The 16,647-nt window shown below is 44.9% G+C and overlaps 1 protein-coding gene across 11 annotated transcripts in view; it reads left to right on the plus strand.

Moving 5' to 3' along the window:
• Positions 1-16,647, plus strand: part of MSRA (methionine sulfoxide reductase A) — a 455,502-nt gene that overhangs the window by 431,541 nt on the left and 7,314 nt on the right. The gene's annotated exons all lie outside the window — the stretch shown is intronic.

Here is a 16,647-nt window from a genome sequence, read left to right on the forward strand (position 1 = left end):
TAGTGAAGACTCTGGAAGCTTGGCAGCTGGAGAGGAAAGAAACAGCAGCCAAAAAACAGGGAAAAACAGATGTGAAGATTCCAGAAGCAAGGTGCTTCACTGTGAGACATCACAAGAGAAGAAACAGGAAAAAGTCCCACTGTGCTATGTGAGCAGGCAGGCGTGACATCTTATACAATCCACCAAGCTTATGGTGCACCTGACTGGTCTCTGCTCCCACAGAGCTCCCAGGCCACTGGAAGGGTGCCATGGGTAATTGGGTGGGATAAGGGAACCTAGGAGGGCTCTGCGAGCCTGGGCAAGGAAGACTTGCAACTGGGGTTCCTGAAGTGCTCTTGAGCTGTCTTCAACACTCAGGAGAAAGGCTGTCAGGTGGCCCTGTGGAGAAAAGCATTCCAGAAGAGACAGCAGTGTAGGCCTCATGTGTGTTTGTGGCCCGCAGAAGCCCAACATGTGTGTGCTTTGTGAATCTTGGGTGTTCAGGAAGACCTTCCAAAGTTGAAACTGTTTGGGGGACACATTGCAGTGTGGCCAGTGGGTTCCAAGCTCAGGGGCTGGAGGCACGCAGGCAGACTGGAGCCCCAGGTTTCCCATACTGGCTATGTGTCCCTAATGAGAAATGTTTCCTCTTTAAGCCTTGGTCCTCCAGTCGGGTGATTAGGGATAAAAACCACACCTACCATATAAGATTATTGTGAGGATTAAAGACAATAAAGTAGTGAGATGTCTGCAACTAATGAGCATTTCACAATGGCAAATACTTAACAATATGGTGGGCAGGGGACTCACTTTAGAAAGCTTTCACATTAAAAATTATTAGATCTATTTTTATTTTATTTCATTTCATTTTATTTTATTTTATTTTATTTTATTTTATTTTATTCTATTCTATTCTATTTTAATGAAGGAAACTTTGTTTACCTGAAAGAAAATGCTTCAGAGGACCCATTCCCAAGCCACATCACCCTCTGACGCTCATTCCAACCTGTCACCTCAGCCCCCTGGTTGACACAGACGGAACATCGTGTTCCCCACAGGGCCAGAGAAATGGAGTGTTACTGTTCTTCTTCCAGTGAAGGGAAGGTTTTCACCATGGGAGTCTCTGAGCTCATCCCCTCAGAGAACAGTTGCTGTGGAATTTTTCTCTTCCCTCCAGGGAATCCTGAATGCATTTCTCCTCAGCCCCTGTGACAAGCAACTGTCATACCTGGTACTGAGGCAGCAAGGATGCTGGTGTTCCTCCCCTCCTTCCCGTGAGGAAGTAAATGAACAGCGAGGGATTTCATCACACCCCCTCCTAATGGAGATGGGCTTCAAAGTGAACAGTTGGCATTCCTGTGGGGACAGGCCGTGCGCTCCCTGCAATAGGCCATCCCGGGGTGGGGCTGCTTCCTCCCTCACCTACGATCTGCCATCAGCAGCTGTTTCCGACAGGTGCTCGGGCTCTCCACGACAGATGGTGACCAAAATGGGCTTGTTGGCAGGTTTTACCACACTCCGCCCTCCCATCACACACACTGATGTGTGTACAAACACACATCTGAGCGCATGGCTTTGTTCTAAAGGCACCTGCCTTGGGTTTCTGGTGGTGCCAGAGGGCTCATTCCAGAGGACACACTTGGTCCCCCAGGCCATCCCCATCAGCCTTAGACCCTTCAGTATTTGGCCACCAGACTGTGAATGTGGCTTGCGCCTGCTCCCAGGCACGGCTTTCTCCCTCTTCCATTCAGCAGCCACATGTCTCCTCTCTCCTCACTGGTGTGTTCACGCAGGAGCGTGGCTGTTTTCCCAGGGCATCCATGACGGCTTTGGGCTCGGCCTGGATGAAGCCCACGAAGGCCAAGCTGCCATGGCCATAGTCACAGAACTCCAGATGCACAGGCCACCCTGCACTTTGCCCCCACCATCTGCTTCCTGGAGAGGGGTCTTGGGTACACAGGATGAGGAGACCTACAGGGAACAGGAGCTGCTTTCCTGTTGACTGGATCCCATATGTGCCAGGAGCCTCGTCTTTGTAACATAGCAAGACATGTCTGTGTCCCCGTGCCGGGGGGACGGGATCACACAGCTCACCCTCAGGAGAGAGACAGAAGGGAAGAAGTGCACGTGTGGCCTTCCCAAGGACCCCTTTGCCTTCCGCTGACCCTGCACCTGAGCAGAGAGCTGCCCCATAACCAGTGGTCCCCCAGCCCCCAGAGGGTTGGGGTGTCGTGAGGGCTGGCGCCCAGCTCCACCGCCCACATCCCTGCAGCAGCCCCGCCTGCACGGTGTTTGGGCTGCTCATTCCAAACAACTCACCAGCCAAGGCAACCAGATGAGGGTGACATCTGGCTTGAGATTGTTGCCAAGTCACTACTGTTCCATCTCTGGCAGGAAGGACGTGAGCTCTTCGTGCCAGATTCTTAAAGAGAGAGAGAGAATAAAAATGTGTGTTCTATGCCCCACATAACACTTTTTTTCTTCTTTTTACCCTGATGCCTCAACTGTCACTTTTCCTTCCCTAGAACTTGGACACCTAAGGACCCAATATCTGTAATGATTGTAGAGCAGACATTTACCACCTGATGGTGATTAAAGCATTGGAGTAAATGACGTGAATGGGGGTGGAGTGGAGAGGTTTAGAAGTGAACTCAGAGAAAATGTACACAGACGTGCGTGCATGCACACATGCTCACTCACATACACATACGTGATGGATCATAAGGGACAGAGGGTGACGAGAGGAACCATTCACTGAGTGATTTCCATGGGTAAGACTCCCTACTGTCAGGACCTTTCTAGTGAACTGAATATAATCAAAATAAGACAATAGCAGCTATAAGTATCATGTTTCCTGCTCTTTCTCAGTATGGAGGAGAAATGGTAATGGTTTTCACTACATCTGATTCTTTATAGAGTGGCAGGCACAGCCAGGCTGGAACTGTACACAGCACTCAGCCCATGTGTCCAGAAGGGGCAGGGGAGAGGGCGGGTATGTGCCCAGCCAGGGGGGCGGAGAGAAGATCTAGCTGGCAGTATGAGGATGGCATACAACACTCACAGCAACTTGTTAACTGTGTGATGCTGGGCTAGTTCCTTAACCTCTCTGGGCCTCTGTTATTCATTTGGAAAATGAGAATTTTGTGGACTTCCAACAAACACGTCTACCACACCTTTATAAGAGACTGTTATTTTTACTTTAGAGGTGAGGAGGCTGGGGTCCAGAGAGGATGAGTGCCTTGGCCAGGTTGGGAGGTAAGTGGGGTGTCCATTATAACAGGTAGTTAAGGCACAGAAAGGGCACAGGTGGTGTGGGGGATGCGCACAAATAGGCTGGCCAGACTTTATTTCGGGAACATCAGGTGGCAGTTATGGGGCAGCAAAGTCAGGGCATGTTGGTGTGACCTCTGCTGCATCGGCCTCTACGCATTGCTTGCTTACCTGCAAGGCCTCCACTTCTCCCTCTTGGCATAAATTAAGCTGACAGCCTACTCCCAGTCACACGTTGTGTTATTTTTTTTTCACACGTGAGCTGCGTCTCCCTGCTCTGTGCTTGCTCCTTTGGTTTCTTTGAAGCACACAGGGGTTTTCTTTCTCTTCTTGCAACCTCTTGCTTGGACTTACTTTTATGGCCAGCAGAGAACACCTTGAAATACAGCCAGCTCCAGGCACCAAAGTGAGATTCATGCTGAGGATGGCTTTGAGTCTTGCCTTGTTGGATGTGACATTTTCTTTGTCATTTGTGAATATGATAAACAAGAGTTCTATATTTCCCAATGCAGAGGTTGGTGTAACACACCTGTGTTCTCACACGCAGCTTTTCATTGGCTCCCCTCGCTCCGTGCCCAGGGTGGGGGTTAGATTTTAGGGTTGTGGCATCAGTCAGCAAGACCAGACGGAGGCTTATAACAACAGTCCAGACAAAGGCTGGTGATGACTGAGCCTGGAGAGTGTCAGTCTGGGTGGGGTGGACTCAAGATTTGCTTGATAAGTACGATTTGCTGTAAGACATCAGGGAGGAGAGGGTTGACAATAGCGATGAGATGTATAGCTTGGGGGATAGGTGGCTGATGACGTTGTGTACCAAGAGAGGGCACAGAAAAAGATGAGCAGCTTTGGAAGAAGGAAGAATAGTGTCTCGTTTCAGATATGCTGTGTCTGAAGCTCTGAGAGGGTGAGCAGCAGGACTCAGTAAGCAAGTAAAGAGAAGGATCAAGAAATGGTGGGGAATAGAAACACAGAGAGTGAGTCATCTGTGGTCCAAACAGCACAGTACCTGGAGTATAGGATAATTTGGACTTTTATTAAAATTCCTACTTGTTCATTATATTTATATTTTAACACCTATTCTGCATCCTATGATGATTGCATTCTGAGTCTTGATCAGATATCCATTCTCAGAGTTTTGTCAGGGATCACTTAAATCTATGAGTTCGTCTGGCAATGTGAAGATTCTTTGAGTGGATTAATAAGATTGCAAATAAGAACCAACAGATATAAACTTCTTAAACTTTCAATAAGAAGCACTGGACATGCTGAAAAGCTTCTACACCAAATTCTAATTTTGTTTCAAGGGTAATCAGGAGATCAGGAGCACAACAGAAAATCTGTGCTGTCACAAACAGGAAACTGGTTTACGGACAGGAAATAAAAGCCAGAAAGAAAAGGTCACATCACTGGGAGAAGTATAAAAATCAAGGTGTTCAGGGTCATTAACTTGCACCAGTCTTATTCTACATCTTGACAGTGATATTTCAAAGGGGATATGTAATCAAAGCCCCCAGATTTTTAGATGACGTTAATAACCTCTTCCATCATATTGAAAGCAGATAATGTGAGTAAATATTCTACCAAGAGCCAGGTATATTGTCACATAGTGGACATGAAATACTTTTTAGTTAAGAAGGCAGCTATAGTGAGTGGTTAAGAACATGGGCTCAGGAGTTGGACTGCCTGGGTTCAAATCCTGGCCCCCTCTTCTCTGTGCTGAGTGCCCTCCTCATGGAAATAATACTCCTTTTGGCAGAAGGGCTGTTATGAGGACTGCATGGGTAACACACGCAGTGCCTGGCAGAGTCAACACTCAAGAGAAGTCAGCTCTTAGTTCCTCACCATCACTACCCCATCCCCCTATATGTACATTCTATTCCTTGTTTTCCAGAAACAATGGCTTTTCCCTGGGGTCTTTTTTTTTTTTAATGTTTATTTATCTTTGAGAGAGAGACAGAGAGAGACAGAGCGTGAGCCTGGAAGAGGCAGAGAGAGAGGGAGACACAGAATCTGAAACAGGCTCCAGGCTCTGAGCTGTCAGCACAGAGCCCAACACAAGGCTCGAACCCACAAACTGCAAAATCATCACCTGAGCCAAAGTCAGACGCCCAACCGACTGAGCCACCCAGGGGCCCCTTGCCTGGGGTCTTAATAGACATTATGATGATCTTTCTTCATGGAGAAAATCAAAGGAAGAAATATTATCTTCCAGGGCCTGTGTCCAGATTCTCTCCCATGGCACTACCTATCTCACCCACTGCCGTGCAGTTTGTGGCATTTGTGTATAGACCGAGTGCTCAGCCAGGGCCACCAGCCTGCTAACGTGGGGAGTCTGGGCCACAGGCTATGTCTCCAAAGTACCAAAAGTCTCCGTGACATGGGAAATCTTGAGTCACTCATTTGGCTGTTCGAGGGATAAACAAGGAAGGCTGGAAAGAGGCTTCCACTAGTCAGGCTTTGCTTTTCTCACCTTCTCTGGGCATGATCCCTGCACCTCAAGTTCCCACAGTGTGACATTCCAAGGGCTTTAAAAGATCATAACATCTTCAAAGATAACTACCACAGTATGAGCAGTGCTACTGAAGTGGAAAATATTATTTCAGATATAAAACCTCATCTGTTCCTTCAAACAACACTGAGCGGTAGGTACCTTATCCCCACTTTACAGAAGAGAAGGCCAAGCCTCAAGGTCATATGGTTGGGTAGAGCTGAGAGTGGAACTCAGACCCCTCTCACCACTAACAACTGTATAAACACAGTCTACTTGAGAACCCCTGGAGATATAAGGAAGTTATGATACTTAGAGATACAGAGTGCTGCTTTAGATATACAGCATCATTGTCTTAACTCCAGTTAGCATAGATTTATATTGCCTTAACGGGAAACCGTGCCAATTATATTGTATTACCAAATTTAAGTTGTATAATTAGCTTATGTTCCTGCCACCTTCTCTTGAGGGAGTTCCAGTTCTTCCACTGGTTCTGAGCCTTGGAGAAAATTAAAATTATGTTTTGGCAAAGAACATCCACAGCCTATTTTGGATTCTTTCTTTTTTATTTCTCCATTTCTTTCCTCCCTCCCTTCCTCCTTCCCTCCCTTCCCCTTCCCTCCCTTCCTCTCTTCTCTCAAAACAAAACAAACCAAAAAAGAAATCCTGTCTATACTTCATTACTAAGAAGCTTAAACAGCCTGAATAGAGAGTCTTCATTAATGCAGACCCCTCCATCTTATCTCCAGTCGGGTTTTCTGTGTCCCTTTGTTATTGCATTAGCAATTAGAAGAAGTGAAGAGGCAAGAGTCCTCCAGTGATGCCTGCTTAGAAGTTTAGATGATGTTGCTGAAACTAGGAAGTAATACATGCCCATCACCTCCAGCTTCTGGGCCACACACTGACAGTATCAGAGGGAAGCAGCCCTTTGCGGGCCATCCTCCATTTACTCACACTGTGTCGTTTTTAAGCTTTAGAGGAAACCAACAAAAGCTCCTTTTCTTTCTTTATTTAACATCATCGTCTATTCTCTACCATGTGAGGCTAGAAGCTAAAGCATTAAAGCAAAATATATCCTAAATGCATTTTCCCTTCCAGCTTGTATTTTATTTTATAGTCCTATTTTTAGTTTCCTTTGATAATAAAAAAAAAATTCCAATCATTTCATTCTTAGCCCTAGACAATACAGTGTGAGGTTATACATATTACAGCCCCGGGGAGAATTTCTGCACACAAGCTGGCCAGCCTGTTTGCCGTTGACAGATGTAACCTACTCCAGGGCAGAGAAAGTCTCAAGGGAGGTTTTAATTTCTTAATATTGAAATGAGCACAACTTTTATCGTCTTAATCAGTGAATAAAAAAACAATAAAGTTGCTAAGTCTCATTTTTTTAAACTCTGTGTAAGAGGATTTTAAGAAACTGCAATAGCTTTTTAAGTTACTGTTGAAAGTTAATTTTCTCCGTGTTCAAAAAGATTCTTCCAGCAGCTCTGCAGATAGTCAATGCCGCAGTTGAGTGGGATACTGTTCTGAGCTGTTCTGTAAACACCTCTCCTCGGCAGGGAAAGGGTGTATGCTAAGATGTGTGCGGAGTGGTCGTACTCTGTCTTTGAAGAGAATGTGATTTGGCCTTCATCACATTTCATGAGCTCAGAATACAGGAGGATCCATTTAAAATTGCAGCAGAAATCTTTTAAGGCATGCTGCATTCTTTCAGACTGCGTGCTGCTTTAGGCAAGGAGCTGTACTGAGGAACATTTCTGACGATGAATAAAGAAAGGATTTACTTGTGATAATTAATGGCCTTTATAAAGTTCTAATGAACATGTTTCAGCTGTTGGTATGAACAAGTAATTTTATACACTAAAAGCTGATGTGTTACATATAGTCATTCTTATGTATTTTTTAATGTAATCCAATTTAAATTCACATTTCTTAAAAGAGAAAGCTTCTCAGTTGCAGGGGCCATATGCTATTCGATTCTGCTTCCCTGGTATCTTGTACAGTTCCTTAATAGGGACACAGTAAATGTTTCTTGAATAAAACAAAAAGGAAAATTGCTTACAGAGCTGTGTGTGTGTGTGTGTGTGTGTGTGTGTGAGAGAGAGAGAGAGAGAGAGAGAGAGACATACAGAGATATTATATACAATATAAAACATTATGTTACAGATGTAGAGCCATTTAAGGTGCTCAGTGGGAGCACACCAGAGTCTAAGGGGAATGTTATGTGTTTGAAATCAAAACAGAACTTGGGAATATATAAAGAATTCTCAAAATTCGACAAGACCAGCAAATAAATCAATTTAAAAAATGGGTAAAGGAGTTAAACAGACGCTTGACCTAAGAAGATACACAGAAAGCAAATAAGAACATTAAAAGATGCTTAATGTTACTAGCCATTAGGGAAATCAAATTGCAACCACCTTGAAAGATGACTCCATACCAGTTAGAATGACTATATTAAGAAATAATGGCAACACCAAGTGCTGACATGGATGCAGAGCAGTAGGGACTCCCCCGCATTGGTGCTGGGAATGCAAAATGGTATAACCAGTTTGGAAAACCACCTGGAGATTTTTTTTATCAAGTTTTATATAAATTTGCCATGTGACCCAGCAGCCCCATCTCTAGGTTTTTACCTAAGAGAATTAAGACTTATGCTCACTGCAAAACCTATTCTTGGATGTTTATAGCAGCTTTATTCATAATAGCCCCAAACTGGGAACAACCCCAATGTCCTTCAGCTGACGAATCAATAACCAAACCACAGTCTGTATATATGTGAAAGGGCCCAATCTCTCACCTCCGTGTGACCTTGAGGCCCTGTGCAAGAGAGAGAGAAGGAGAAACCAGGGTTGAAAACTGCTGTAGCCATGAGGTTATGTTTGCTCCAAAGCACACACACAGGGCCAAATGGAAGACCATTGCTTCCTGGAATTTAAGGAACCCTGTGCCCACTCATTAGCTGGTTATTTGTCAACCAAGCAGAGACTGCAGTGGCTACACATGAAAGGGCCACACTGACTTTATAGAATTGGTTTAAGAAAGTCACTAAACAAATGAACTGCGGGCAAATGAACAGCAATATACCAATGGGGAGGGTAGCCCGATTTTCAGAGTCGCCCCAATAAATTATTTAAAATGCCCAGTTGTCAAGAAAAAAACATAAGCTAAGGAAACATGGGAAGTAAGACTTACTGGATGAAGACTTGAAATAAGCTATTGGAAATATGCCCAAAGAACGAAAGGAAACCATGTCTAAAGACTCAAAGGAAAATACAAGGACAGTGCCTCAACAAATGAAGAATATCGGTAAAGAGATAGAAAACGTAAAAAAGAAGAAGAAAGAAGCCAGACAGAGAAAGACAGATACCATATGTTTTCACTCACATGTGGATCTTGAGAAACTTAACAGAAGACCATGGGGGAGGGGAAGAGGAAAAGTAAAAGTTTCAGAGAGGGAGGGAGGCAAACCATAAGAGACTCTTAAGGGCTGAGAACAAACTAAAGGAAGGTGGGGGGCGAGGCAGAGGGGAAAGTGGGTGATGGGCAGAGAGGAGGGCACTTGTTGGGATGAGTAGTGGGTGTTGTATGGAAACCAATTTGACAATAAATTATATTTTTTTAAAAAGAACTAAATAGAAATTCCAGAACTAAACAAATTCAAAGGAACGGTAACTTAAATGAAAACAAAACAAAACAAAACAAAACCTCACTAAAAAAAAAAAAAAAAAAAATCCCTAAAGGGGCAGAAGCAAGAATCAGCAAACAAAAATTCATTGAGATTACCCAATCTATGAAACAGAAAATGGAGAAAAGAGAGAAGAAAAGAAAAAAGAAAAGAAAAGAAAAGAAAGATGGTGATGGTTGTACCACTCTTGAGACTATGCTACAAACCACTAAAGTATAAACTTTAAAAGGGTGAATTTGGCGACATGTGAACTATATCTCAATACAACAGTTACCTGGAAAAAGGAAGCACAATTCAGAAGAGGTTCTGGAACACATTGCTCAAAGAGAGACGGCATTCCACAACAGGAGGGCGACCTCCTAGGTTAGCCTCATTTACAGTTGGGGGATCTGAGCCCTGGATGAGTGGAATAGACATGGATTTCTTTACCTATTCCACGATTACGGTGACCAGCCAGACTTTCCTGGGTTTAGAACTGACTGAAAAGCCCCTTCGCCCTGAGCGAACGAGGGCAGTTGGCCACTCTGCCTGCAGTTCAAATTGGGATGAATCTCCTTTCCTGCAGCTCTGAGTCCCCAGAGTCATACATAAATGAGAAATGGCGATATTCAGAAAAGTTCCTTTACCTTGCTGAATTCAGTGTTCTAAACTTACGCAGCTGGCATTTCACTTTAAGTTCTTTTCTATTCAACCTTTAGGAATGAAGGATCTTTCCTTTTAATGAAATCTGCATTTCATCCCCAAGGTGAAAGCCAGTGTCCTTGGCTTCCTCTGAAAAGTGACAAGTGGATTCTTTTGTATACTAAATGCTAAGAAGATAGGGGGAAAAAAGAGGTTGTAGTTAATTGATTTCAGATATGAAACAGCAGATTATAACCCCTTAGAGATATATAGAGAGGAGAGAGAGAAAGAGAGGAGAGAGAGAAGGTGCACAAGAGAGAGAGAGAGATCCATTTCCTGTAAAACTAAAAGCCATGAAAGTAAAACTCATATAGGAAAAGTCATTTTAATTCCTTTTCAAAACCATCAGACCTTAAAGGAAAGATCAAATCAAGAGAAACCAGTAGTCTTTGAATGTGTGATTGATGTAAGTCATCTCATGGATGGAGGAATACTGCATTGGCTGGAGCAAATGGGCAGTGGCACATTTCAGCCATACAACCCTGAGCTGTTTCCCCTGGTCCCAAGCTGAACTTCCCAGATCAGCCTCTTTTTCCTTTCCAGGCCAGGGCTGCAGCCCAGCCCTACCCAGCCTGGTGGGGCTCCATCTTCCAAGGCACAAAATAGAGAAGAAGGAAGGACCCAAATTCTTGCACCCACGAAATGGTTCTTGGAATTGGTAAGGTATGGGGAAGTAAAAGGTAACAACTAAGTAATGGGAAAATAAGCAATAGCTATATCCTTCCCCAACATCCCCATCTTGGCTCAGTTGGACTTAAAGGCATCACTGCAGGCAAGCAGGTGAACCTCAGAGGCATCTGCCAGCTTTGCCTGGGTTCAAGTGGTTCCTTTAATCTTACAAGATTACAAGACACTTTACAAAGTGCCTCTGCATGTCACCGTGGCTGCAGGGCAGAGGATGAACAGAAAGTGTGTACTGAGTTACCTTAAATGGGAACAGACAGAAAAAAGAACCATAACCTTGATGCCTCCAGAGCCCACTGCCCCATCTACTTTCATCTCTTCATGCTGTTCAGCTAGGTCCTTTTCAACTTTCCCACCCTTCCTCTCCAGACCTTTCAGCCAATTCCCAGTCCGACATGCGCCCCCTTCAGGACCCACCTTCTCAGCTTGATTAATCTTTCCTTCATGTGTTCCAGCAGAGTCCCTCTGCCTGTGCATGTATGTCCTGTCTGTTCTGGCAGAATCTGACCTCCTGATGATGGATGGTGGTCCTCTTCAGTCCCCAGCATGTGGGCGTGGCTCTCACTTTGTCACATTTTAGCCATCCCACCACACCCTCAGGTGGTCACATCCTCATCATATAACATGACTCCATCTCTAAACCACAAACTCATCACAGGGAGGTTTGCCTTCTTCATTCCTACATCGCGGTGCCTGCTGCATAGTAGGCACTTGTGTTGTGATTGCTCACATACCCTGTCATTCCCCTGCCCTGGGGAGAGCCACCCCAGGCTGCCTGTATATGCCTAATGCCTTGCAGAGTCCATGGGACATAGTACGTGCCCCACAGTGATTGCTGAAGTTGGATTCTTAAGTGGAATTACAGAGTTCAAAATGTATTTGCAGAGAAGTGACCAGCCTACACGGAGCTGTGCCTGCCTTCCATGACCCCTCAGCATCATACCCCACACAGGGAAAACCAGGCACCTGTAATAGAGGAGATACAATATTCAGTGTGTGGACTCTGCTTCAGATTGTCATTGTCCTCACGCCAGGATCTGGGGTGATGGAGCCACCACCAGCTGGAACATTGCTGGCCACTGTGGCTGAAGGGAAAAATCTCATGCTGGATGGTTTCTGCCCAGAAATGACATAGGTCCCTTCCGCTCACAGCCTGCTGACCAGTCATGTGGGCAATCTGACTTCAAGAGGCAGGGTAGGGGATGTTGATGACCACTGATACAGTCTGCCACGCTTGTCTGCTAGAGCACAGCTTCTCAAATTCTAACATGACCATGGATCACTTGGAAATGATTTTAAAATTTGGACTCTGATTCAGTAGGTCTGGGGAAGGGGCCAGATTTTGCATTTCTGACAAGCCACTGGCCCATTGTTCACACTCTGAGGAGCAAGGATAAAGCTTTGAATCCTTCCTGGCCAAACTGAGCTCTCTCTCTTTTCTCTTTCTCTGCAGAGACAAAATTCATCTTGTAGCTCTGTCATTTTGTGTTGCAAACCAAGAAAAATATCCTTGCTGGTCAGAAGACACTTGTGATTTACCACGAGGGTGAGGGGGACACAGAGAGATAGATAATGAAAGCCATTAACTGTTCTATACAACTGCAGGGTCCAGGGGGGAGACAGACCACAGGAATGCTGTAGCTGTTCTAAGGCCAACCTCATTCCATCCAGAGGCCACCATTTGCATAAGCAGGTTTTTTAAACGCACCAAATTAGATCTAATTATGTCACCTTTTTTCGACTTTGCCTCCTTAGTTTCATAGGAAGGGTCAGTGCAGCTCTGACTGGACCTCATGAAGCCTCCAGCCCCTCTGAGCACTTGCCTTGTCTCGTCAGTGTCACATCATTGTCCCAGGGATCCTTCACTAGCTCTGACTCGTCTCCCCTGCATGTGATAACAGCCACTGATTGACTCACAGGGGTGAGTCCAAGGTGCCAGAGCCTGGAGCCCCTCTTGTTTCAGGGTCCTCTGTGGTGTGGGACATGAGCAGCCTGTCCCTCTCCTCCTTGTGGCCAAACCACTAAGGGCAGGGGCAACCTCCCCACACACCTGCAGTTTTGTGCGTGCTCTGTGCTGTCCCGAACTGGAAACACACGAATCTCTGCTCAGCTTGGAATAGATGGTATTTTTCTTTCTAGAGGTTTTATTTAAAAGCCATGCCAGTCATTTTGCATCCCTTCCCAGAAGTTTTGATTGATGGCAATCTGGTCAGCTAGAAGCTGCCAATGGAATAAAACTGCTGACTTGGGCATTGGCATTGGCTGAGCTTGTTAAGCCTGCACGGGGTGTGTGACTGTGCATGTGTGTGTGCGCACAGGATGGAAACATAGCGAGGGATTTGATGGAATTAGGTCTGGAAAGAACTGAAGGGGTCTCTCAGTTCAGAAGGAGAAAGCAGGAACCAAGGAGGCTATGCCTCATATATGCTCCCTGCTGCCACTAGAGGGCAGAGTGAGGAATAGAATCCAGGTCTTCTGTGTTTGCTTGGATCAGACTTAGTTAAGTCTTTAAAAAATATGAATCAAATAAGGATTGAACTGCAGTTACCTTCCTCCTTTCCTGGTGACTTTCTCATCAGTGATACAGCCATTTCTCAATGGGCCTTCAAACTATGATTGAAATTAAGGACATCTGTCTTGAAAATGTTCCTTGCTGATTGGATGCAGACCTGCATGTTTCTAGAACCGTATGGATGGGGAATGGGCGGTTACCATGATGACTCTGGACTTGGTGGCCCCATCTGAAGCTTCTGAATGTGGGGCTGTTTGGTAGACTCCAGAGAGTCATAGAATCCTTTGAGATTATAAGCAAATATTTGATTGTGAGTTTATGTGGAAAGAGTGTCCATAGTGTTTATTGGATTCTCATGTGAATCTGTGACCCCTTAAGATGTAAGAACCGCTTACTACTACAGATTCAAGGTTTTTTACAGTGGTACATTTTCTAAAAAGTGAAAGGTGTCTATAGGTTGAATGTATACCACAGAGCATCCTATGTGCACTTATATACACATGCATAAGCGTGTACCCACACACCTCTCCCACATACATGTGCACATACACACATGTGTTAGAGTCTCTAGATCCAATGCACTCTCCTCCCTCCCTGCCCTGCTGTGTAGGATTCTAATACGAGGTTCTTGGTGGGTTCATATTGACTGTTTCTGCCTCAAACATGCTACAGACTCAGCCCTCTGGGGTCTCACTTATCCTACATTCCCAAATTCTGGGCACAGAGTGTATGTGGGAAGGGGGATGGAATCCAGAGCCAGACAGACCTGTGTTCTTGTCCCAGACTCACAACTAACACTCTGGGCACATGAAATTGAGCATGGTGTTTAACTTCTTTGGATTTACTTGTGGGTAAAGTCAGAATAAAGATCTCCCTGCCCCTTCAGGGTTGCTGGCATGATGAGATGAGAAAATGAGAGAAAAAGCCCCCTAGAGCTCATAACTGCCCCATTAGAGGGGCCCTGCAAACCTCTCCTCTGACATACATTACAAATCGATACAGAGCCTGGTACTTAAAACACAAACTCTGCCTTCCTTGACACTTTGAGTAGGTTTTCTGTCATCTCTTGGAATCAGATAGTGCTTGGGAAGTTTGTGGAATTTGCTATTGGGAGGGCATCTGTCTGTCTGAGTAGATGAGAGGCAGGCAACCCCAGCTCTCTGTTAGGTGACCTTAGATGACCACTCTGTGTTAGTTTTCCATCTTTATCACACAGCCATTAGTACATGGGATCAGCTGAGGTAGGACAAGAAAAAGAATAACCGAACCACATGTTTGGAGCAAGTCTTTTCACTGTTGTTCTCCTTTGGCCCTTCTTTGAGGGGTTTAACATCATAACAGGAGGCTATTGATACAAGCAGGCCAGGAAATATTTAAGTAACTGTTGTGGGATGTGCTTGTTATGCAGCAAAATAATTATTTGACAGCTAACAAAACAATGGGAAACAACCTAAGTTCCACTGATGAATGAATAAACAGAATGTGGTCTATACATATAATGAGTGTCATTCAGGCCTTAAAAAGGAAAGAAGTTCTGACACACAGGCTACAATATGGATGAACCTTGGGGACATTATGCTGAGGGAAATAAGCCAGACACAAAAAGGCAAATACTATGTGATTCCACTTACGTGAGGTACCTAGAGTAATCAGATTCATAGAGACAGAAAGTAGAATGGGGTTGCCAGAGGCAAAGGGATGGGAGGAACAGACAGGTATTATTTCACGGGTAATGAGTTTTAGTTTTGTAAGATGAAGAGTTCTAGAGATTAGTTGCACAACAATGTGACTGTACTTAAAAATGGTTAAGGTGGAAAATTTGAAGTTATGTGTGTTTTACCATGACTTAAAAAACAAAAGTCAATGAGATGGCCTGAGAAATCTACATCACACATTTTGAGTTCCAGGGATGTGAGCAGGGTAGAGAGAGAGTATGATCCAAATATAGGATGATTCATAGTTAGAACTCTTTTGGAAATTTTGAAATAATAAACATCCCTCTCTAAGGGAAAGGTACATCTTTATCTGACCACCTGGGACAGTGTGCCTTATTGTAATAATGGAAATGATCAGGAAACAGGGGTTCTAATCCTATCTCTGCAGGCTTACTGGCAAGTGGCTTGAGACAAGCCTCCTCTTTCCCTGGGCTTCACTGTCCTGCACTGAGAAATAAGAAGAATAATTCCTCCCTTTTACAGTTAATGAAAGCCTCACTTAGACTAGAGTGTGTGAGGAAGCCCCTTGGAGAATCTGCAACTCGGGACAAATGCAAGGGCTTGGGATTAGTGCTGGCCTCTCTGCCCTGTTGCACTCCTAACCTGATCTGTTGATGCTCCATCATAGACTGTGTTGCCGTGACCGCCAGACTGTGCTTTTTCAGGGTGGTGTAAGAGTCATTTCCATGCAATATGTTGAGTATACCTGGAGACTCAGGAAACCTTGGTGAAGCTAATAATAAGCTTGTTAGCAGGTTGCAGTAAGCAGAGCGGCCACTTGTTCATTAACTTTATTAAAAGAAAGGCTTCCTGTTGGTAGTTCTGGAAAGATGGGTTGGGTCCAGGGTGCTCCTGTGGGCAGAACATCTGTAAGGGAGTGGCCCAGTGACTTCCTCGGGTACTTGTGCTTGGCAGGAATGGTGGGAACTGGAGACACCTGTTGGGGATGGAGGGGAGCTCTGCCACAGCTTATTGATGACCACATCTTTTCCTTGCCCCACAGAGCTCAGCTGCACAGCTGTAGAAGTAGGGAGTGCATGGTGGGTGTACGTGGAGGCCTATTTTAGGAGAGGAGGATGGGTGGGCCAGCCTTCTTGCAGTGTGCATGGGAGCTGATAGCAAAGGAAGCCAGTACTGCCATGTGGTTAAAATATGCCAGAGTGCCATGCACTTTGTGTCCCTTTTCTGGGATCCTCATAAGAGCTGTGAGCTAGGTATTGTGCCCACTTTACAGATAGCAAAGCTCCTTCTGGGAAGAACATGATATGAGAATAAAGGCATAGAAGAATTTGTGGGGTCATCTAAGAAAAGGGTGAAGTCAGAATCTGTGAGAAAAGCATGAACGATCAATTTTATTAGGTGACCTTCCAGAGATTTCCTGATCAAGATGTCACACTGATGTAGGTTATTTTAGATAGGTCTCACTTACTTCCCTCCAAAAAATCAGCAAGAAAAAAAATGCCACAAACAAGAGGCTTTGGTTAATTATATTGGAGCCAATAAGAGTAGGCAACAGAAAAATGAGGCATACGGAGGGTCAGGCCTGATCATTTCTTCTTCTGGTGCTGGTCTTGGTTGAGGAACCCAGTCGAGGGGGCATGCAGGTCTTGGCTTTCCATGTGGCAGT

Source organism: Panthera leo, chromosome B1, assembly GCF_018350215.1.
Source record: "Panthera leo isolate Ple1 chromosome B1, P.leo_Ple1_pat1.1, whole genome shotgun sequence".
NCBI lineage: Eukaryota > Metazoa > Chordata > Mammalia > Carnivora > Felidae > Panthera > Panthera leo.